Source organism: Solanum stenotomum, chromosome 9 (genome assembly GCF_019186545.1).
Source record: "Solanum stenotomum isolate F172 chromosome 9, ASM1918654v1, whole genome shotgun sequence".
NCBI classification, from domain to species: Eukaryota; Viridiplantae; Streptophyta; class Magnoliopsida; order Solanales; family Solanaceae; genus Solanum; species Solanum stenotomum.
Genome location: NC_064290.1, coordinates 38,301,888 through 38,326,543, shown reverse-complemented (window position 1 = coordinate 38,326,543; position 24,656 = coordinate 38,301,888). Strand labels below are relative to the sequence as shown.

Here is a 24,656-nt window from a genome sequence, read left to right as displayed (position 1 = left end):
CTCAACATTCTATGGCATATTTATGCTTTTTTTCCTATTTAATATATCAGAAAATCATCTTTCTTCTTAATTCTATTTTTTTTAACAAAGAAAATATTTTTCTAATATAATTTAATTAGTTGAGTGTTTATCAAAAAATCTAAGACACGGATAAAAAGACAAAAAAAATACACTTTGAATTTAGCCGGTCAATAAACTTCAATCAAATTCAATTAAATTTTTGTAATTTGTCTCCTTTTGAAATTGCAAAATTCATTTATAGAAAAATGAACATGACACATTTTAGCTTAAGTTAAACATAACTTTCAATTAAATGTTTTCACATCTACCAAAGAACTGAGAAAAAACTGAAATTTTGTTTCAATAATAAATTTTTTGCATTTACTTGTAACTGTTATTTTCTATTAAACTTTTAAAAAGTTAAAAAATAAATAAATATAATTTTTATCTTGTTTGAAGACCATATATACATACCTCATTATCTAAATTTCCTTTCTTGGAATTTTATTGCAATTTTCTTTTCAACATTCTAAATAAAATTCTCTTTAATTTTCTGAAAATTTTGCGATGGCTAATTTCACAAAGGGAGAAATTGACATTATTGTGGTTGGAGTTGGACCATCCGGTATAGATTTATCAGCCTGTTTAAACAGATTGGGCGGAAACAACGTTGTTTTAGAAAAACAAGATTGTTGTGCTTATTTGTGGAAGAAAAAGAATTACGATAGACGTCATTTGCATCTATCAAAGGACTTTTGTTCATTGTCATTTATACCACATGCAACTTCATCACCTAAGTATATGCCGAAATTTTTTTTATTCAATACTTAGATGAGTATGCTGAGCATTTCAACATCAAGCCAAAATTTCAAACTTGTTTTGAATCGGCCTTTTACAACAGTGGGGATAGGAAATGGAATGTCAAATCAAGAAATTTGACTAGCGGAGAAATTGAAATGTAAGCCAGTGATTTCTTTATTTTGGCTGCTGGAGAAAATAACGAAGGTTATATTCCAAAAATGATAGTGATAGAAAATTTCAAAGGCGAAACAATCGATTCAAGTGATTATAGATCTGGTGAAATATATAAGGATAAAAAGGTATTGGTCGTTGGATCAGGAAATTCTTGATTTTTGCTTGTAACGACCAGGTTCCGTCATTGTAGAGAAGCCAACTAGGAAAATTTGGGGCCAAAATACTTTTTCGTAGTATTTAAATTTTCCCAACCTTGTCCAAATTTGGACGAAATTGGAGTCTTTAAGGTGTAGGAAAATCTGGTAACAATCGAATGATTTATTTATGATTATGATTACATAGGTGGATAGATAACTGGTTAAGGAATTCGTATGACTTTACGTAATTGAATTCAGGCGAGTAGAACTCAAGAAATTGACCTTAGTGTAAAGGGTATTTTCTGAGCATCGTTGGTTAGAGGTGTGTTGTGTAGTGAGGATTTAGGAATTCTTTGAATAGCTCACTAGTTCGTGCAAACCGCTCTGGTGGTACTTTTGGCCGATCTGGCGGGGCCGCTACAGCGGGGTGAGGGTCGTTGTGGCGAGTTTGACGCCACTTAAAGTCGTAAATAAACCCCTAAATGACCTAATTTTACACCTTTCGATTTTTAGAGCTAAGGAACGAACTTCAGGTGACTCCTAACAATTTTCCACCATTCTTGAGGCTAAAGGTAATCTTTTCACTCCCCGTATCCATTTTTCGATCCGTAGAACGTAATAGAATGGAAAATTAATGATGGGGGAGGGTTTTGATCTAGATTCTATTGTGAAAACAGCTTGATTTTGTATACTTGGGATCATGGGTATGATCTAGGGTTGTTAGAATTGTTAGTAATCCAAGTAATTAGTGATTGTTTATTGATTCCCGTGTTATTATGATTATTTGTAGACCAAGAACAAGTGGAACGAATTCGGAAAGGGAAAGATCATGTTTCTTAGGGTTTCAAGCTTGTTTCGAGGTAGGTGGTGGTTTTGATTCTATGATTGTGTGATGTATATTTGTTTTTGCTTCATTATGATACTTGCATGTATATGAATGTTGCATTATTGATCACATTTGATGTAAATGACATAGATGAATGATGAATGTCATGAATCATGACTTAATTATATGATCTTAAGGATATACTTGTGATTGTGATTGTGGTGTGTTGAATCAATCGGTTGTCACGTTTCGGCATAATTATCGAATCGGTTTCCACGTTCCGGCATAATCATTGGACCGGGTACCACGTTCCGGTATGCTAACTGTTTGGGTTGGGTTCCATGAGAGAACCAATGACTTGTTATAATTGTGTATATTGTTGGGCATGTGATAATCGATATTGTATATGTTCAGTATTTTGCATGTTTATAATGTTGTATTGACTTGCTTATGTTACACTTAGTAGGATAGCCGTGTGATCCTACCAGTACATTGTAGTTATGTGCTGATACTGCACTTGCTCTTACTTTTGTTGAGTATAGGGCATCTTCAAGCGGCTACTGACAGACCTCGCTTAGAAGATCAGTGATCGTCATTCGAATTCAAGGGTGAGCCAATTCTTCCGGGCTGCCATGAGTTCTCCTTTCGTCTATGTCCACATTTTGGACTTAGACAATTCTACTAGTTATTAGTACATTACTTCGGGTTGTATCCCTTATTGTTTAGACTTGATTCATTGTTAGATGTTTTGGTACATTCACTTTCAGGTTCTAGGCATTACTTCCGCAATGTTAGTTTATTATTTTTAGACTTTTGTTAGAGTTTATGGAAACTCTATTTATTTCCTTTGTATTTAACTTGCTTCCGTAACTTAAATGCCTTAGTTTTGGTTTAGTTGCTTGGTTTGGGTTGTAGTAGTGGTTCTTCCACCGGAGTGTTAGTATGGGTGTAAATCACAACGGTCTGGGTCGTAAAAAAGTTGGTATCAGAACCTAGGTTCGTTGATCTCGATGTACCAAAAAGAGTCTAGTAGAGTCTCGTGGACCGGTATGGGGACGCCTTTACTTTTCTTCGAGAGGCTATATGACTTTAGGAAATCTCTCTGTTTACCCTTGTCTCCTTTCGTGCTATGATTTGATTCAAATTTGTATATGATGATTCAAATTGGTATCTAACATCCTTCACTCTTCTGTTCGCAGATGGTTAATACTAGATTCAACGGTGTTAGGCCCATAGCTCCCGTCAATGCTCCAACTGAGAAATCTGCAGCGAGAGGTTGGGGTAGAGGAAAAGCTAGGGATAGAGATCGTGGAAGAGTAGCGTCTGCTGGAAATGGAGCTCCTATTGAGAATGCTCCTGTGAATAAGAACCCTCTTGCGCATCATAAAGAGATTAAAGAGGAGAATGTTAAGGATGTGGGACAAGAGGAAGAGGTATTGGCTGACACTACCGATGTTCCCCTTATAGACCCAATGTTAGCTTGACAGATCATGTCATTCTTGAAAGGGTTGGTTGGTCCTGGAGTGCTTCCTTCTGCTTAAGCTCCTACTAACCCTCCTGGTTCTAGTACTGCTCCCCAGGTGGGTGGCACTGGAGGTAATGATGCTTTCTTCTGTCCTTTGTTGGGTTCTGTTATGACTGGTAATGAGAATTAAATGTTGACTAAGTTTTTGAAGCTAAAGCCTCCTCTGTTTCTTGGTTCTAAGAATGAGGATGCTTATGAGTTTATCTTAGATTTATATGAGAGGCTTCATAAGTTAGGAATTGTCCATTAGCATGGGGTTGAGTTTGTGTCCTTTCGACTTCAAGGTGAGGCTAAACAGTGGTGGAGATCTTAAATAGAATGTAGATCTTCAACTTTACCTCGACTTACTTGGACCCAATTACATGCTCTGTTTCAAGAAAAGTATATGCCTAGGACTTTGAGGGATCGCAAGAAGGATGAGTTCATGGCTTTGGATTGGTGACGACTGAGGAAGAGAGAATCCGGTTATTTATTAGGGGACTAAATTCTGAGTTGCAAGTATTATATGTTCATATGACTTCTGCAGGGAGGAGCTTTAATGCGGTAACTAAACTATGTTAAAAAAGTGGATGGGGTGAGGTGAGACAGTCAAGCTAAGGCATGGGCAAAAAGGGCCAAGAACTCGGGTAACTTTCAAGGTTCTTACTCCAAGGGGTTCGGAAGGCCAACGCTTGCAGCCAAGCCAATCCAATCCGTTATGCCCACCTATACAGGTAATTACTCGGGAACTCCACCTTATAATTCGATTCAGGATAGCTAGGGAGTTGCACCTTCAGTGGGCAGCATTCCATCTTTTGATCGTACTTTTTACAACTGTGGAGAACTTGGGCATATGAGGAGAGGTTGTCCCCACCCACGTGTGTTTGAGTCCGCGCAGCAGTAGACTAGAGCAGTGGTACCTGCGGGAAATGGTAATAATGGTCGAGGGCATCCACAAGGTGGACGAGGAGGTAATCAGCGAGGCCGTGGAGGTAGACGAAATAGTAATGCAGGGAAAGGTAATGTTCAACCAGGCAGGGAAGTGGTTTGTCAAGATGATATGGCTCAGTGTTATGTTTTTCCCGGAAAGAATGAGGCAGATGCGTCTGATGCGGTGATCACAGCTAATATTCTTGTCTGTGACCGGATGACTAATGTGTTATTAGATCCGGGTTTTACTTATTCTTATGTATCTGTGTGATTTGCCTCAGAGTTTGATATGATTTGTGATATACGTGATGCCCCTATCCATGTTTCTACCCCAGTTGGAGATTCAGTCGTAGTTACTCATGTCTATCGTGACTGTCCTATTTTGTTTATGGGTTTTCAAACTTGGGCCGATTTGGTGATTTTGGATATGACTGACTTTGACATAATCTTAGGCATGACTTGGTTGTCCCCCTATTATGACATGCTTAATTGTAATACTAAGTCTGTAACTCTAGAAATTTCGGGAAGGGAAAAATTAGAGTGGGAAGAGGTGTACAAGCCTAAGCGAACTAAGATCATATCCTCCATTCAGGCTAAGAAATTGATAGGGCATGGTTGTTTGGCTTATTTGGCTCATATTAGGGTTGTTGAGATTGAGGATCTATCCATTGAGTCTATTCCCGTGGTGTCAAAATTTAGAGAAGTATTTCCTAGTGACTTGCCTGGTATGCCTCCGGATAGAGATATAGACTTCTGCATTGATTTAGAACCTAGTACTCGTCCCATTTCTCTCCCTCCATATCGCATGGCTCCAGTAAAATTAAGAGAGCTTAAGGGTCAAATCCAAGAGCTTTTTAATAAGGGATTTATTCGTCCTAGTGCTTCCCCATGAGGTGCTCCAGTTTTGTTTGTTAAGAAAAATGATGGTGGTATGAGAATGTGTATAGATTACCGGCAATTGAATAGGGTCACTATTCGAAATAAGTATCTCTTGCCTCGAATAGATGATCTTTTTGACCAATTGCAAGGGGTGTCAATTTTTTCTAAGATTGATCTAAGGTCTGGCTACCATCAGTTGAAAATTAGGCCAGAGGATGTGCCCAAGACGGCGTTTAGAACCCGCTATGAGCACTTTGAGTTTTTGGTTATGTCTTTTGGTTTGACCTATGCTCCTGTAACTTTAATTAGTTTAATGAATGGGGTGTTCAAGCCATTTCTTGACTCTTTCGTCAGTCTTTATTGATGATATTTTGGTCTACTTGAAAAGTGAGGAAAAGCATGCCAACTATCTTCGTGTTGTTTTGGACGTTCTTGGAAAACAAAGGTTATATGCTAAATTTTCTTAAGTGTGAATTTTGGTTGACTTCGGTTGCATTCTTGGGGCATGTAGTTTCGAAATAAGGGATAATGGTAGATCCTCAAAAGATTGAAGCGGTTAAGAATTGGGTTCGACCAAGTTATGTGACTGAAGTTAGGAGTTTTGTGGGGCTCGCTAGATATTATCCTCGATTTCTGAAGAACTTTGCTTCTATTGCCACTCACTTTACTAATTTGACCAAAAAGGAGATACCATTTGAATGGGCTGGAAAAATGTGAGGAAAGCTTCCAAAAGGTCAAGACTCTCTTGATCACCGCACATATTCTAGCGTTACCGGTGGAAGGTAAGGATTTTATAGTTTATTGTGATGCTTCTCATTCTGGGTTGGGCGCGGTATTAATGCAGGATAAGAATGTTATAGCCTATGCGTCGGGCCAATTGAAGGTGCATGAGAGAAATTATCCAATGCATGATTTAGAGTTGGCAGCGGTAGTATTTGCTCTTAAGATCTGGTGGCATTAACTCTATGGTTTTAAGTGTGAAGTGTTTACTGATCATCGTAATTTGCAGCATGTGTTCACTCGAAAGGATCTGAATTTGAGACAACGAAGGTGGATGGAGTTACTTAAAGATTATGATGTCACCATTCAATACAATTCGGGCAAAGGCTAATGTGGTGGCAGACGCTTTGAGTCGAAAAGCGGTGAGTATGGGTAAGTTAGCTTGCTTGAGTGTATCCAAGCGACCTTTGGCTAAGGAAATTCAGACCTTAGAGTCTAAGTTCATACAGTTGGGCATCTCAGAAAGAGGTGGGGTGTTAGCTAGTATTGAAGTAAGGGCCACATTCATTGAGGAGATTAAGGTCAAACAATTTGAGGATGAAAATTTGGAGGAGCTTAGAAAGAAGACTGTGAATGGTAAGGCACAAGAGGCCACTTTTGATGCAGATAGTGTGCTCATTTTTAATGGGAGAATATGTATTCATAGAGTAGATGACTTGATTGAGAAATTATTGGCAGAGTCTCATGGTTCACGATATTCTATTCATCCAAGTGTGGCCAAGATGTAACGAGATTTGAAACAAATTTATTGGTGGTCGGGCATGAAGAATGATATAGCGGAGTTTGTGGCGAAGTATCCAAATTGTCAACAAGTGAAGTATGACCATCAAAGGCCTACATGTTTGCTTCAAAGAATGTCAATTCCGGAATGGAAGTGGGAAAGAATATCCATGGATTTTGTGGTTGGTCTACCCAAGACTTTGGGGAAGTTTGATTCTATTTGGGTAGTGGTTGATAAATTGACCAAGTCAGCCCATTTTATTCCAGTAAGAATAGATTATAATGTTGAACAATTGGCTAAAGTTTATGTGAAAAAGATAGTGAGGTTGCATGGGGTGCCCCTCTCTATCATCTCAGACCGTGGTACCCAATTCACATCCAAGTTTTGGAGAAAATTAAATGATGAATTGGGCATCCAACTCACTTTTAGTACAACATTCCATCCACAAACAGACGGGCAGTCAGAAAAGACTATTTTAGTGTTAGAAGACATGTTGAGGGCATGTGTGCTTGATTTTGGAGAGCATTGGGATAAATTCATACCTTTGTGTGAGTTCTCCAATAACAATAGTTATCACTCCAGTATTGATATGGCACCATTTGAGGCATTATATGGGAGGGGATGTAGATCACCCATAGGATGGTTTGAGGCTGGAGAGGTGAAATCTTTGGGGGTTGATTTAGTGAAGGATGCTCAAGATAAGGTGAGGAGTATTCAAGCTAAACTTTTAGCAGCCTAGAGTAGACAGAAGAAGTATGCGGATCATAAGGTAAGAGACATGTCGTTTCAAACCAGTGAAAATGTTTTTCTTGAATGTGTAGGACCGGTAGCATATAGATTGCTTTGCATCCTAATCTATCGGGTGTTCATCCGGTATTTCATGTGTCCATATTGAAGAGGTATCATGGTGACGAGGATTATATCATTAAATGGGACTCAATTGTGTTAGGCAAGGACCTCCAATATCAAGAGGAACCGGTTGCAATTCTTGATTGTGATATGCGTAAGTTGAGGACCAAGGAGATTAGGTCCATGAAAGTCCAATGGAAGCATCATGCAGTTGAGGAAGCTACTTGGGAAACCGATAGGGACATGCGAGACAAGTATCCACAATTGTTCGTCGATTCAGGTACTACTTCATTATTTCCTTAGCCTCATTTTCCTAAGTTTGTCACTCGGGAATGAGTGATGGGTAAATTGGTATCTTTTGTAACGACTGGGTTCCGTCGTTATAGAGAAACCAACGAGAGAAAATTTGGGGCCAAAAATTTTTTTCATATTATTTGGATTTTCCCAACCTTGTCCAGATTTGGACGAAATTGGAGTCTTTAAGGTATAGGAAAATCTGGTAACAATCGGGTGATTTATTTATGATTATGATTACATGGGTGGATAGATAACTCGTTAAGGAATTCGTACGACTTTACGAAATTGAATACGGGAGAGTAGAACTCCAGGAATCGACCTTAGCGTAAAGGGTATTTTATGAGCGTCGTTGGTTAGAGGTGTGTTGTGAAATGGGGATTTTGGAATTCTTTGAATAGCTCACTGGTTCATGCAAGCCATTTTGGCGGTGCTTTTGGTCGCTCTGGAAGACCGCTACAACGGGGTGAGAGTCATTGTGGTGGGTTCGCCGCGACTTAAAGTCATAAATAAATCCCTAAACGACTTTGTTTTGCATTTTTTTATTTTTAGAGCTAAGGAACGAACCCCAGGCAACTCCTAACAGTTTTCCACCATTCTTGAGGCTAAAGGTAAGTTTTTCACTCTCCGAATCTTTTTTCTATCCGTAGAACGTAATAGAATGGACAAATAATGTGGGGGGGGGGGGTTTAATCTAGATTAGATGGTGGAAACAACCCTATTTGGATACTTGGGATCATGGGTATGATCTAGGGTTGTTAGAATTGTTAGTAATCCGGGTAATTAGTGATTGTTTATGGATTCCCGTGTTATTATGATTATTTGTAGACCAAGAACAAGCTGAACGAATCTGAAAAGGAAAGGATCAAGTTTCTTAGGGTTTCAAGCTTGTTTCGAGAAAGGTGATGGTTCTGATTCTATGATTGTGTGATGTATGTTTGTTCTTGCTTCATTATGATACTTGCATGTATATGAATGTTGCATGATTGATCACACTTTTTGTAAATAAGATAGATGAATGATATATGCCATGAATCATGACTTAATTGTATGATCTTGAGGATATACTTGTGATTGTGATTGTGATTGTGGTGTGTTGAATGGATCGGTTGCCACGTTTCAGCATAACTAACTTGAATCAGTTGCCACATTTCGGCATAACTAAGTTGAATCAGTTGCCATGTTTCGTCATAATTATGGGATCGGTTGCCACGTTCCGGCATAATCATTGGATCGGGTACTATGTTCCGGTTTGCTAACTATTTCGGTTGGGTTCCATGAGAGGACCAATGACTTGTTATAATTGTGTATATTGTTGAGCATGTGATAATAGATATTGTATATTTTGGGTATTTTGCATGTTTATAATGTTGTATTGACTTGCTTATGTTACACTTAGTGGGATAGCCGCGTGATCCTACCAGTAAACTGTAGTTGTGTATTGATATTGCACTTGCTCTTAGTTTTGTTGAGTACAGGGTATCTTCAAGCGGCTACTGACAGACCTCGCTTAGAAGATCAGTGATCATCGTTCGAATGCAAGGGTGAGCAATTCTTCCGGACTGCCATGAGTTCTTCTTTTGTCTATGTCCACATTCCGAACTTAGACAGTTCTACTAGTTATTAGTGCATTAGTTGGGGTTGTATCCCTTCTTGTTTAGACTTGGTTCACCGTTAGATGTTTTGGTACATTGACTTCCAGGTTCTAGGCATTACTTTCGCAATGTTAGTTTATTATTATTAGAGTTCTGTTAGAGTTTATGGGAACTCTATTTATTTCCTTAGTATTTAAGTTCCTTCTGTAACTTAAATACCTTAGTTTGATTTAGTTTCTTGGTTTTGGCTGTAGTAGTGGTTTTCCCACCGGAGTATTAGTGTGAGTGCTAATCACGATGGTTTGGGTCATGACATGGCTATTGGAGAAAATAACGAAGGTTATATTCCAAAAATGATAGGAATAGAAAATTTCAAAGGTGAAATAATCCATTCAAGTAATTATAGATCTGGTCAAAAATATAAGGATAAAAAGGTATTGATCGTTGGATCAGGAAATTCTGGGATGGAAATAGCTTTTGATCTTTCAAATTATGAAAGTCACGCATAAATTGTTGTTACAAGTCCAGTAAGTCTCTCTATCTCTTTATTCCTTATCTTTACTTTTATCATTATTTGTTTGCATGTGAGTAGGTTTGTGTTTGTTATAAAAAAAAATGGTAGTGTTCGATTAGTTTAGTTGTACATCAACTATTTTACATGGTACATGTTACTTTTTACTAGCATTTGTAATGTTGTAACTCGATTCATCAAGATATTGGGTATTTGTTTATTGACCATCTACACCAGGCATACCCTTATGTGAAGTGGTCGGAATATGAACCTGATTTCTCATGATTTTCATTCTACTTTATTGACCATCCATCCAGTCATCTATCCCTTGTGGTATTTCTTGTCTAAAAAATTATTTTTGAATTTTCTTCTCCTCCAATAATTTCCACCGATTCGTCATTTGTGTTAAATTTCACAAACATACTCTCCAAGCACTATACAAAATTGCAAAAACAACCTCGATTCTGAATTCAAAATTGATTTAATAAAATCAGTTGTTCTTTAAAAAGGGAATATTGGTTGACTAGAAAGTGATTAAGGAATATGGTGTTGGATTATTGTAAATACAAAATTTTGGGATAGATATTTAAATATACTAAAAACATAGAAAGATCTCATTACTCCATTTCTAGATCGCACAAAATTAAATTCAGGTCTCATCGGGTATCTTATATCGTTAGAAAAAGAAGAGTAGGATTTGGAGAGGTGACAAGTTGTTTAGTTTTAAGTATAAACAACTCATACATTTTTTACTTTGAGGAAGTGAATTCAAAGAAAAAGAACAACGGTTTCTTTTTCTTATAAGTAGAATCTTTATTTTTGCTAAGTTTGTCTTATTAACAATTTTTATACATCGTCATTTCACATGTTGCACAGATAACATATTTTACGTTTTAAGAAGTTGAATCTCATAATTTTGAAGAAACTTGTCTATAGATATCATTTAGATGACCTAATAAATGATGGTACAAAAAATTATTTGCACTAACTGTATATGAAACTTAGATTTCTCTTTAAATATAATCTATCGTGCATTACTCATATATATTTATTTTTTTAGAACCCTTGCTAATTCCAGTTACCAACTTTAATCTATGTCTTTGAATACTACAAGTTATATACAACTACGTTATAATTGATCTGATTTTGTACTTCTTTTTTAATATATCGTCAAAATATGAAACTTACACTCGTAAATATGTACATTATAGTTCATGATGATCTCCCAAAGTGCTATAACGTTTCTATTGTTAGATTATGCATGTTTTTCACATGCACAATCAATTATATTTTTGATATATATTGTTGTTAATTCTAAATGTTTTAATATATTTTGTCCAAATGTTTTTGCAGATTCATGTTCTAACAAGGGAGATGATGTATACTACAATGTTGTTGATAAAATATTTACTAATATCTTTGGTTGATACCGTAATTGCAAAGTACGCAAAATTTAAGTTTGGAAATTTAGCAGAATTAGGAATACGACAACCAGAAGAAGGCTCATTTTCTGTTAAAGTATCAAAAGGTAGATCCCCAGTAATTGATGTTGGTGCAATTGACAAGATTAAACTTGGACATATAAAGGTATGATACTATCTTTATTTTATTTCATTTTATTTTGAGAAATACACTACAACATTTTACGCCTCTAACCACCCTAGAAAAGTGTGGCCTAAACTATGAAAAAGTGTGGCCTTTGATTAAAGGCCACACTTTTTGACTTTAAGCCACGCTTTTTCGAGGGTGGGCGAAAGAAGTGTTACCTTAGAGTTTAGGCAACACTTTTCAGCTACGCTTCCAAGCGTAGCCTAAAAGGAAAAAAGTCCACGCTTAAAAGTGTTGCCTTATCAGCTACGCTTAAAAGCGTAGCCTAAAAGGCAAAAAAGCCACACTTTGCAGCTACGCTTAAAAGTGTTGCCTTACCTGCTACACTTTCGAGCGTGGCCTTTTCTTCCATATTGCCCACGATTTTAAAGTATTGCCTTTTCTATCTTATGTATGACAACACTTTGAAGTGTAGTCCTTGCCTATGTGTATACCACAATTTATAGTCCTATGGCTACACTTTTAAGTGTGGTAATATTATTTTGGCTATAAAATATTTATATGCCACAATTTCTAATTAAAAACACCAATATTGTTTTGCAATAAATAATCCCATGCATCAAATTAGCCAATAAGTAATTCAAATATATAGATTTGCAATAAACTTCAAAAGATAGTATGTCTTGTGTACATACACATACTTATAAAGCAATATTCTAAATATATGTGTACACATGAATAGTTCAAAAGGTAATCTTACAATAGTTCAATATAATGTATTCAAACTTTTACAACACTTCAAAAACTCTTCATCATCCACTTCCACTTCAATGAGATCAAATTGACTTGTGGTGATCCTTCAAATTTGATCACCTCCATTTCCCTACACATTTAAAATGAAATTAACAATCAAAACAAACCAACAAATCAGATTGCAACACTTACTATATTAAGTTATGGATATTTCAGAAGAGCAAAGCTGTCAACATCAATAATTTACTTTATAGATTTGTACCATTTCAGAAGAGCAAAGCTGACAATTATAAAACAACAATACTTACTATGCACATTCACTTATTTTCCCAGAATTCTGGCTTTAACATTTCAGAAGAGCAAAGCTGCCAATTATACAACACCAATACTTACTCTGCACATTCACTTATTTTCCCAGAGTTCTGGCTTCAACATTTCCGTAGAGCAAAGCTGACAATTATAAAACACCAATACTTACTCTGCACATTCACTTATTTTCCCAGAGTTTTGGCTTCAACATTTCAGAACACCAATACAACATTTGTAGGATTAACCAGACAATACAATAGTACCAATGCATTTTGCAAAGAGAAATCAATTATTATCTATGAGAGAATCTATAAGCAGATTGAAGCTGCCATTATGAAATATCAAAAAATCAAGGAAAATATCAATGAGGGATTGAAGTTCTATGTAACCCTTCAGGAGGCGATCACTAATGTGAAACAGCAATGTAGTATTTTGTGATGACAAGAAACATGTAGTGCAGAGAAATGATGGAAGCGGTACAGAGGCAGATCTCAAGTCTCAGTTTCCAGGATAATAAAAGTTCAGGTCACTTATCCTTCAGTTGGGCATGCTCATCAGCCTCGAAGATCCAATCCCTAAATGATGACCGAGACTGGACATATACCTCCAAGATAACACAGTTTTGTCGGTCTTTGTCCCATATTTTTCTAACAGAAGTACAAGATGGGACAAAGACCGATAAAGCTGTGTTATCAACTCTTTCCAGAATTTCCATCACTATATAAACTGATTCTATAAACTGATCCTATAACATGTACACTGATTCTATAACCTATACACATAAGATCCTAGAAGGGAAGCTGGAGCCACAACTACACACAAAAATTAACTATGATGATCTTGTTATGCAGGATCAAACCAACAGCCAAGAAGAACAAGAAAACCATCTTCACAATTTGATACATCAATAAAGGAGAGAGAGACAGAAAATCCTTAAGGAACCAATAAAATACCTTTTGAAGAACCGGATCATGAGTTGACCCTGAAGAATGTGGAATATTCTGGCACCTTACAGCTTGTGAGCTACTTGCATCAACAGGTGAAACAAGGTTAGATCCAACAACCCCTGGTATATCTTGAACATTCAACCCATGGTTGTTTTGCAGCAATTGACTAAAAAAATGTAGCATTTCTTCTCTCATTTCATTCATTTCTTCCTTCAGAGAACTGATTTCATTAGCATGCTTTTGTTTTAGCTTGTTAGTTTCCTTATCTTCTTTCAGAGAACTTGTTGTCATTGATCTGCCATAGCACCTAAGTCGGCCAGGCTGCTCCTTTCCAAACAATGCCCTAAAGGCATCATCAGTTGTTTCCCCAAAATTTTGACGATTCTAAAGTTCATCCTGTTGAATAAAATTGACATACATAGTTAACTGTAATAACTATTTACTTTACAGCTAAAATCAGTTTATGATTCATTTGTTAACCTTAACTTACCTTCCTTCTGAGCAAACTGTTCCTGTGATAGCGATTAAGAACTAAAAAAATCTAACAACTTTTCCCAGCAAAGAATTCAAAATAAAACATATTTAATATCTCCTCGTACTTGCACAAGAAGAAGAAGAAGAAGACGACGACGACATACTTAGTAAAATTCAATGGAGTCACATTCTCCACAATATACAAATTTTAAGTCTGAATTAAATTCACCAATAATCCGCTTTAAAAAAACTTACTATTGCAACTTTGGTATCGATCTAAATTTCCTTTCCTGTCTTTGTACGAGTTGCAATAAACATTTCAGACTCTGATGGTTCCTTGTTGTTTTCTTTTACTACACGCTGCCAATTATATCAAAAGAAATTTAAAAAAATCAACATGTTCTAATAAAGTATGAAAAAAAGAAATTCATATGTCTGCTAAGTATTACCAAAGTCACGCGTACTTTTGCAAAATTAATCAGTCCCATTCGATGCCTCCACTGTTGTTGTTTCCTGTTTTTAGAATTCACCTTAAATATGGCCTGTAATTAAATAAAAAGAGATGTTTGAATTGATAAATCAAAAATAAAAGAACAAATATGATGCAAAATATGTCAAAGAGTAGAAATGCACTATTTTAGCTTTTCTTGAACAGTTAGGTGTTTCCAATACTCGATCAACAGGCGGAATTGAACTTCTGGAATGTCATTAGGACGTTTCGCTAGCATATCCTCAACAGTACTATTTTTATCAAAAAATCTCTCTTTAATTTTTCGTTTGTGTCGCCTCCAAGCATCACGAAGACCAGTCATAACCCACTTCTTTTCTTCTACTAGAATTAAGAATTTGGACTATGCAAAATAAAATATATGTAGCTTCAATAGTAAAAACAAACACTAAAATATGCAATCTCAAAATTGATTGTTCTTACATTGATATATTCCCACATGCGTTTTTTAATATCTTTTGGCACCGCATGCCAACTAGTGTACATCAAGTTGATGAATCTAGGATTCCTTGCAATTGTTCCGATAAAATTGGTTAATTCTGACACTATATTACCGGTTGGTCCCACTGCTTGTCCTTTATCAAATGTCACTTCTCCCTTTCTTCCAAATTTCTTGCAAGAATATTCTTATATGTTGTTTGTCCTTGAACCTTTTTCTATTTCGATATACCTAGATTCATGTAACAACCAGGAGATAAGAAATTTCTTTTATAATGAGTAATAAATCTTACAAGATTTAAGACATACCTTTTGTACTACAATCAATGTCAACTTCCTCGTCTATAGCACACTCATCCTTGCCGATTTCTTCTTGATCCTTAAGATCATCCAATCCTTTAGTATGTTCATGAATAGAATGAGCAGGCATATACTCGACATCAACTACTGTGTGGTTAACCTATTTTCTTTCATCACCTATGACTATCCCTTATTGTTTCTGAAATTGATCAAGACTAGTAGCTGGTATGACTGACTTCTTCTTTACATGTTTTATGTTTGGTAGATCATGATCAATATCATGTTCTTTGTGTTGTTTTTTCATAAACTGATCAACACTAGTGGCCGGTAGGACCAAATTTCTCTTCACATGTTTGAAGCTTAGTAGATCCTGAATATCATGTTGTTCCTCTTCATTACCTAGTGTTGTTCCAGTCACATGTACAGAAGCAGTAACACCTTTCTTGGACGACATTTGGAACTTGAAGTTATGCATAGGAAGTTTAATTCCCTTCTCTTGAATGGACTCTCCAGATTGAAATAACCTCGGTTTATTCTGTCCTTTCCCTGCAATCATATGTGAAGTACTAAGTTCTTCCCTAGAAGATGATTGAATCACTGATTTGTGCCCAAACAAATTACTCTTTCCTTGTTGTTGAATGAAATCCTCAGAATTCTTTCCTTTATGCGCTATTGGTGCATGCTCTTTCTTAGCTTTATTATTGCATTCATTTGAAACATGTTCTCTCTTAATCTTAAATGTGTTGACCAATTCAGCACTTGATCGGTATTGTATATCAGCATCCAGATTCTTCAATGGACTTTGAGCTTTGTTTGGATTTGAACCCTTTTTCTTTAGTATTGTTGATTGATTCATTCTTCTCGCTTTGTTTTAATCTCATTGATTTCTTTCCATGTAGTAAGTAAACCTACAAAATAATAATGTTCTTTAAGTGAAAGAAGTAGCAGCAATATAATTTTGATATAAGGTTGACAGAAGACTATAGGCAACATTGCTTGGAATTCTATTGATGAAGTAAAAAGGTGCTAAAACACACTGATACCAGAACTTTACTACATATACTGATTTATAGCAAATGTTTAGCATAGTCATTAGTACTCCTGGATCCATTCTGATGACTACTAGTAGATGGTGGTACATTAGTGTTCAATCCATAGTGAAGGTTCCTTCAGATTGCATTTCAGTACCTGCATACGTTTGCACATCTATCACATCATATACAGCCCAGATGCCTCACTATAAGTTTTTTTCTTAGACTTGAAGTCAAGTGGATAGCTTATTAATTGAAACATTGTCCTTCCTATGTCCTGTGCATCTGCAGAACTCACACACCAAATTGAAGTTTTTTTTTAATCTTCGATTTCCACCATAACTACCATGAAAATTACCACTGGGATGATTACCAGTGTTACTACTAGATTGTCCACAAATTCTGAGTATAGGCAAATATATACGAGCTCAACTCTTTCCAGAATTTCCAGCACTGTATTATAGCAGATTGCAGCAACTATATAAGAGTAATTGATAATAGCAGATTGCAGTAGTTGAGTTTCCAGAATTTCTAGAATTTCCAGAATTTCAAGAATTTCTAGATAGCATTTGAGAAAAATCAGACGGAGATATACAACGACTAAGTTAAAAGATGCTAAAAAGAGAACTGAGCCACACTTGGAGAGAAAGGTAAACAACCAGATTTTACAGCCCCTTTTCGAGAACCTGGAACACATAGCAGGCACACTTAAAATCGCGATTGAATGAACTACAGACCATCTTGAACAAACTAGAAGGAGACTCGGTTAACTTTAAGAAAACAGATCAAATCATAACATCTAAGAAACTGATACAAACTAGGAGCTCACTATTTCAGTCACAACAACGCATAACACTTTTGGTATGAAACAAACAAGCAAAAATTAAAGGTAAAGAGATGTACCTCTCTCGAAGCGATGAACTTGGGACAACGACGAAACCAAGAGCGACTTCAAACTGCAGAGCTCATTGTTCTGCCTCTAATGCCCACTGCCTGATAATAAATGGAAACAAATAAGTATATAAATAACAAATAGCCAAATAAAACAATATTCAGCTAGATGTACAGGTTCCTCAATAAAAGAATAATTAGATAAGAAGCCAACATAAATTACTTAACCAAACAACAATTGGCCGCATGAAAAAAGCCAACATAATACTTAAACAATCTAATCTTCAATTCCACATATTAGATATCTTAATGTGTTTGTACCAAAAAAAACAATTAAATTACAAAAACAGTAACTGAGCACTATATGGTCATCACAAAAATAATGAAACTCATGGTGCGTCATCTTCAAACTCTTCTTCAGACACATCTTCAAGCTCATCTTCAGACTCATCTTCATACTCATTTTCAGACTCGTCTTCAAACTCATCTGCAAATTCATCTTCAAACTCCTCTTCATACTCAACTTTAAGTTGTTGAGTAACAAGTTCCTCCGAAGGCACATCATTAATTGTTTCTGGTACATCAGTCATTGTTAAGAGTACTTCACCATTATCTTTTGGTATATATGGTCCCATCAAGTGTTCAGATGACTCCATTACATAACTTTGTGAGAGATTAGATTCAACTTCATCACCCATGTTAAACAAGTCTCTCGGAACAGTCTTCATAACATAATGTCTATCTTGATCAAATGGATCTTGCACATAGAAGTATTGGTGTACTTGAGATGCAAGCACAAAAGGCTCTTCCTAAGAGAATCTCATGTTAAAATAGACATAAGTAAGGCCATAAGCATCATTTTCAACCTCATACCAATCGCACTTAAACAGATCGCTTTAGGTTTTCCGAGGGTTTTGGTCTTATAGTAAAAGTACAACATGTGATGTATGGTTAGGCGCATATCACGAGTTCAAATTTGATAACTACAAAGAACCTAGTAATAGTATTTAATGAAGAAGAATAAAAACACATGTTCATTATCATGCGCATTAGTTGAACTATTATAGTTACAAAATCGGTAGATTTTAGTGACTTTGGCTAATACAGTATATTTGTGTAAATAGTTCATCCAATATGCATTGATAATCTATTATAAAAAACGAAATAACAATTGGTTTTTTTGTGAAAAAACTTTTTGTCAATTCATTATTTGGTACTTCCTGGAATATCAGAAATAAAGGATCATACAGTAGTGTTTGACAATGGAGATGAACATCAATTTAATGCAATCATTTTTGCTACTGGATACAAGAATATTGCTACCAAATGTCTAAAGGTACGTTATGCAAATATCACTATGTTCTTTTTTTTTAATTCTAAATTTGAGTCTTGAAATTTTTCACTTGCCTGTAAATATCGTGTGCGGATAAGTTTTTCTAGATAAGTTTTCATAGTTACTAATTTAACTAACTATTAATTTAACCATCATTGTCTCAATTAATGTACAATTTTTTTTTCTTTTGTATGTAGGATTGTAGCTCAATATTGCCTGAAAATGGCACATTGATAAATTGGATAGGAGAGAATGGGCTTACTGTGCTAGATTTTAAAAAAGTGGGATTGCTGGTATTTCAACGGGTGCTAGAGCTATTGTCGATGATATGAAGACTTTTAGAGGAGACAAAATTTAGATTTTTATTATTATTATATCATACTATGTTGTTAAATAAATTTTTTAAACCCTGCATGAATGCAGGATACTTTCTGCACCGGGCTTGACTTGTTAAGATTAGCTAGAACTTAAAAACATTGTTTCTTTTAGTATGTTTTTTATTGGAATCAAGTTTCTACTGTCATAGAAGTTTGATGAAACGTTTTTGATTTATTGTCTTTCTTTGTTGATTTTTTCATTTTTATAATGATGGTGTGGGGTTCAGATCGTACACATTTCGACTATTATATCGAACAATTTCTATCTCTTGCCATCACAAGTATCGAATAACTCTACACATCAAATCAAGTAAATTTTATTTGAGACATTTGTTTACAACGTAAATGAAATCTACTATGTCCTCTGTTATTCATAGTAAAGTAGATCTCGAGAGAGAGAAACATAGAGAGAGAATTGGCTTCTTGAGAATCTATTTTTCCTTCAATTGCTTGATATTTATAAGGTACATAAAATTAAATGTACATTGAGCAGTTAACATTCCATCTTGCTAAGGTCATTTCTAGGTCGATCTGTACAAAATGTCCTAACGAACCATTACAAAAATAAGAGGATGACGACAGGTACGTTACCTAGCTCATAATAAATACTCCCTATGTCCTAGCAAGAATGTAAAAGTTGCTGCAGATGATTCAACTGGATACGCACAACCTACTTAAACGAACCAAATGGTTAATTTAGCTTCCTCCCAAACCTCATGTCTGCATTTTTGACCACTTAGCAGTAGGTTCATGCTTATTGTTGTGCTTTCTTTTGGGCCAACTTTTTGTGTATAATTTTCCCAACCACTGAGAAGAAGAAGTTCCTCCATGGGTTTCATCTGATCTTTTCCTTTTTGTCGAGATAAAGTCTGGTGGTACATTGTCCCTATTTTACTGTCCCGAATTCACAAAAGATACTTTTCCTCAACCTTTGATAGTCCATTTTCCATTTGAACCAATAGAGTCGGGTGGTCCACCATCCTCATTAGGTTGTCCCCAAATCGCTGAACATACTCCTTCCCAACCTTCAGTAGGCCATTTTCCTTTTGACTATCCATAGCTCTTTGAAGTTAATCCTTCCCAACCTTCGATAGACCATTTTCTTTTTTGTCGTGATAGGTTTAGAAGGTATAGCTAACTGAATTCCTTTCTTGCTTTCTTTACTTCGTTCCGGATTCTTGATATCTCTACAAGGAAGAGTGGTTGTATTTCCATCTTCTAGTGTTCCTTGTCTCAAAATCGTCTTGAAAAGGGGTAGCACGTCCAAACAACTGAATTTTTAATGTGGGTATTTCAACAAAGTCATGCATAAAAGCAGAAATGTATTCACTAGTACGCTGGATACACTTGTATATGTGTTTCACTTCTGCTTCCCCAACAACCCTTGCTTCACTTTGAGACCGATCAGTGAAATCCTCAACCCGTAAAGATCACGATAATCCATTAATATAGTATTTCATAGATTACTTAGCACAACGGACATCAATAAGTGAAAGATAACTACACTAATGCAGCAAACTTTGGAGTCGCATGCTTTAGATAGCCAAGACGCTTCATAGGTACTTGCACATAGTCCTTTGGCCCATAGCTTCTCAACCAACAATAACTGCAATGAAATGAGACCATAATGTGCCGAAAAATTGGATGTTTGCCGGGGACTAGGAGTCTGTTTAAGATGAGGCCAGATTTACTGCATTCACAGTACCTTGACTAACAGTGTCACAAGCAACTCAGCCACCGACTCCTTCTTTCTCTTCCCATAGTTCACAAACTTATGCAATGACTTTGCCACCGCATATGGATAAGTGCCATCTAGAACATTTACAAGCAAGAAATATTACCGAGCTACTCAAAACAAAAACTCTCATGAAAAAACTAAACCAAAGAGAAAAGTGCCAAAACTCAAACAAGGAAACAAGTGCTAAAACCAGAACAGCATTTCCAACCTCACAAATGAAAGATTTTTCATACACATCCAATTCTGATGCTTAGGGTCCTATGTGTTTCTTCAGAAGAAGTATTTCTATCATGATCCTGATTCCTGGGAATTTTTCTTTTCTACTACAATACTTCACAACACTCTGTACTGATACTAAAATTAGTACATCCCTTTTAAAGGCATTCGATAACTGAAAAAGTAAAGGTTCATAGTTATCTTCTAATATGGTAGAAAATGGCGACAGTGTTGGAGGATTTCATGTTTGTGAAGTTCACATGAGCCCAACTGAAAGAGAAAAAAATAGATTATTAACTAAACAACTACATTAATAGCCCTCTAGAAATAAAAAATACACATACAAAACAAATAAGCAAAAAATCATTCATAAACATTGAAAGTCATTCTGAATAAGCTAAAGCCATGAGTGGGAAAATTGAGATGAAGTTTATAAGCTATGGCCTTCCTAAAAAGCATGGTCTTTTGTTTTTATGGACAAAAAGGGTCAAATACAGCAACAAGAAGTTTACAAGAGTAACACTATTGTCCACTTGTACAAGAAGGTGCTTTACAAAAGGTGCACCAAACTATCTTTTTCTTTCTCCTTTTTTCTTTGGATAAGGAAAAATAAATTTCATTAAATAATAACAAGAAGGTACTGCAAGTCTGCAAAAGTATAAAAAGTAAATTTCTCTTACTTTTGATGTTTTATAAATTGAAACAATACAAACTTGGTGTTGTAAGAAAACTGTAACAAATTGGGCATTTTATTGTTCTCACAATAGAGGTCAGAGGATAATGCTATTAGCATATTATGCATATTTCACTTAGAACAAAAGAAGATGAAAGAGGTGCCAGTTTTCCTTAGAACAATCAATAGGTTTCTTTCAAGTTTCAACCCAAAATAGAAGGATTTCTCCGTGGATTTCGTCACCAGGTATTTGGGATTTGACTAGTGGGTTTCTTTCACCCATTAGGTCCCTAGAATTCAGTCAGATTCTTGATTCCCTTAATATTGTTTAGACTTAGGGTTTCTAGAACTTCAGATAATTGTTGTGATTTAGCTGATAGAATAATCCTAATCAGAATATTACATTTTCGTAACCATGTTACTTAATTATAGCATGAAATTTAGAGCCCTAGTTGTGTAGAATCGTTTAGTTCATGAATTACACTTGCTAGAAGAGAAGAAAATTTAGTGAAAGTGAATTTAAGAAAGTAAAGACCACGAACGACCTAATAGGTCGTGGTCTTCACTACTGATCGTGGAGCTGCTCGTAGAGTTAAACCTGTTCTTAGGGTTGGAGAAGCTGAAAGATGATTGAACCAAGTGAAGACCAGAGACGACCTCACGGGTTGTGGTCCTCACAATGGTCTGTGGTGAGAGTCGTAAGATGATCCAGTTAATGAGCAATGAAAAGTTGAAGATGGAATTGGTCAAGTGAAGACTACGGACAACTATACAGACCATGGTCATTGTCACGAGTCGTGGTGGTGTCCATGGTGATGATCCAACGTACATGCCTTGAAGAACCTATTTTGGATGAGTGCAAGTGAAGACCACGAAGGGCTTAACGGACCGTGAAGCCCTTGACGGATCGTGGAGGCAATCGTGAAGCTGCATGATAGATTACTCCTACTTCGAGTAAGACTCTTTTAAAACATTCTATTTGAATTAATTAGGGCATTTTTTCAGTTTATCTTATCTTATCTAGAACGAAGAACAAAGTTTGGAAAAATTCTTAGCTTTTGGTTTTGAACATTAACATCGAATCAATTGTGGAAGTTGGATTTCGGGTTTTTGAATTATCAAAGTGCTTATCGATTTTGCTTATTTTCGTGCGTATTTTCTTGTCATGTTTTCATTATATACTTATGTATGTCTACGTGAAATCATGAGTGGCTAAATACCACAACTGGGATTGTGGAATCTATGACATAAATCTAAGTGTAATTTCGTAAAACGAGTGAAAGGTGATTTATATTTGCAGATTATAATTTAGCTTTCGCTATTCATGTATTCTAATGAGTGCACGCAATAGAGTGAGCATGTATCTGTCATTTTTTTCAAGAGAAAAATGATAGTTGGGAAAAAGCGAAATTAATCTGAAGAAATAGAGTCAAAGTTCAAGTTCGAGAGAAGAAAACTTTAACACTATCGTAAGTGAGGATAAAACTTGTTAACACTCTAGGACTGAGAGGGCTTGAGTGAAAGTTATCTAATTAGACTGAGAAGTGTTAGATATATCTATCTCGCCTGTATTTTGCAGAGATGAATTGCCTGAAATTCATTTATGGAAAAATACGAGATGCAACGTTATAAGGAACACAATCCTAGTTTCATTTAATTATCGAAACAACTTTAGAACTTAATATTTTGTTAAGTGTTAATCTGGATTTTGATTACCAATCTTAGTTACTAGAACATAACAACTAAACCCAAATTTACATTCCATAAGTGTTGTCTTTAAGAAATAATAACAATATTTGTGTAAACACAACAGTGAAATCATTTCTATAAAGAATTTCTCTGTGGGATCGACTTTAACTCACGTTGAGTTCTATAAATTGACTTCGACCATTTATACCTCTTAATTGAGGTGTAAGTTTGGACGTATCAAATTTTGGCGTCGCTGCCGAGGAATTTCAATTCAGAACTGTTTTACTAGATTTTATTCAAAGTGTAGTTATATTTCCTAATTTTACGTCTTGTTCTTTGTCTGTATCTCTTACAGGTGAGTTCGACTATGTATGCCAAATACCAGAAGTAAGGGAGCCACATTGATCCCATACGACCCAGAACTTCAGAAAATAATTTATAAAATGGTGAATGCACAAGAACTTGAAGCTCGGAGGCAAACACTGGGATTGAAAGCTGAAGCCAATGCAAGAGGTATTCAGCAGAATGCTATGAACAACCTGCCTAGGATGATGGAAGAAATAGCTCCTCCCCACCGCCAACCACTAGCTCCAAGGGGTCTAGCACAATACCCAGCTCACATGATGTACGAAGATGATGACTTAGATTTGGATGGAGCTAGAGCCACTAGAGCGATAGTGTTACCTGCACTACCTCCAGGTGTGAAATTCACAATCACCAACACTATGATTCAACTGTTGAATCTGAAAGGTAGGTTCAGGGGTGCAGCTGGTGATGATGTAAATCAGCATTTGATGAACTTTCTGGCGATATGTAAATTGCAAGAAATTCCTGGAGTTAGCCAAACAACAATGAGATTGAGCTTATTTCCATTATCTCTTACTGAGAAGGCGACCAATTGGTTGAATGAGATGCTAGATTATTCAATCAGGAGTTGGACTGAGCTGAAGGAGGCTTTCGTGGAATGATCCTTTCTAGAATCAAAAGAGCTACAAATGGAGGATGAGATAAGTGCCCACAAGAAATTACCAAGAGAAGTGATGCATGAGACCTGGTGGAGATTCAGCCAAAAGCTGAAGAAGTATCCAAACCATGGTCTCACTAAGAGACATCTGAAACATGCTTTCTATAGATCTATGAATTATGTTACTAAACATGTTGTTGATGTAGTGTGCGGAGGATCATTCATGAGGAAGCCATTTGAAGAAAGCATGCAGAAGTTGGATAAACTATCTAAGAACAACAGAGATGGTACACCAGGGATGCTGATGTAGGAGATCTTGGGTTCACCTTCGAACTTTCATCTTAACAAAAGAAAAGAGAAGAAGAAAGGGATCAGGACATGGTGCACATGAGGACCCAGATAGATCTTCTCACGAAGCATATTGTGGCAAGTTCTGAAGAGGTAAATGTTGTAGGATCTCCAAACA

At 36.0% G+C, this 24,656-nt stretch overlaps 1 pseudogene; it reads left to right on the top strand.

Annotated features, from left to right (window-relative positions):
* Positions 1 to 567: 567 nt before the first annotated feature.
* On the top strand, positions 568 to 18,891 carry LOC125875502 (probable indole-3-pyruvate monooxygenase YUCCA10; annotated as a pseudogene).
* The last annotated feature ends 5,765 nt before the right edge of the window (positions 18,892 to 24,656 follow it).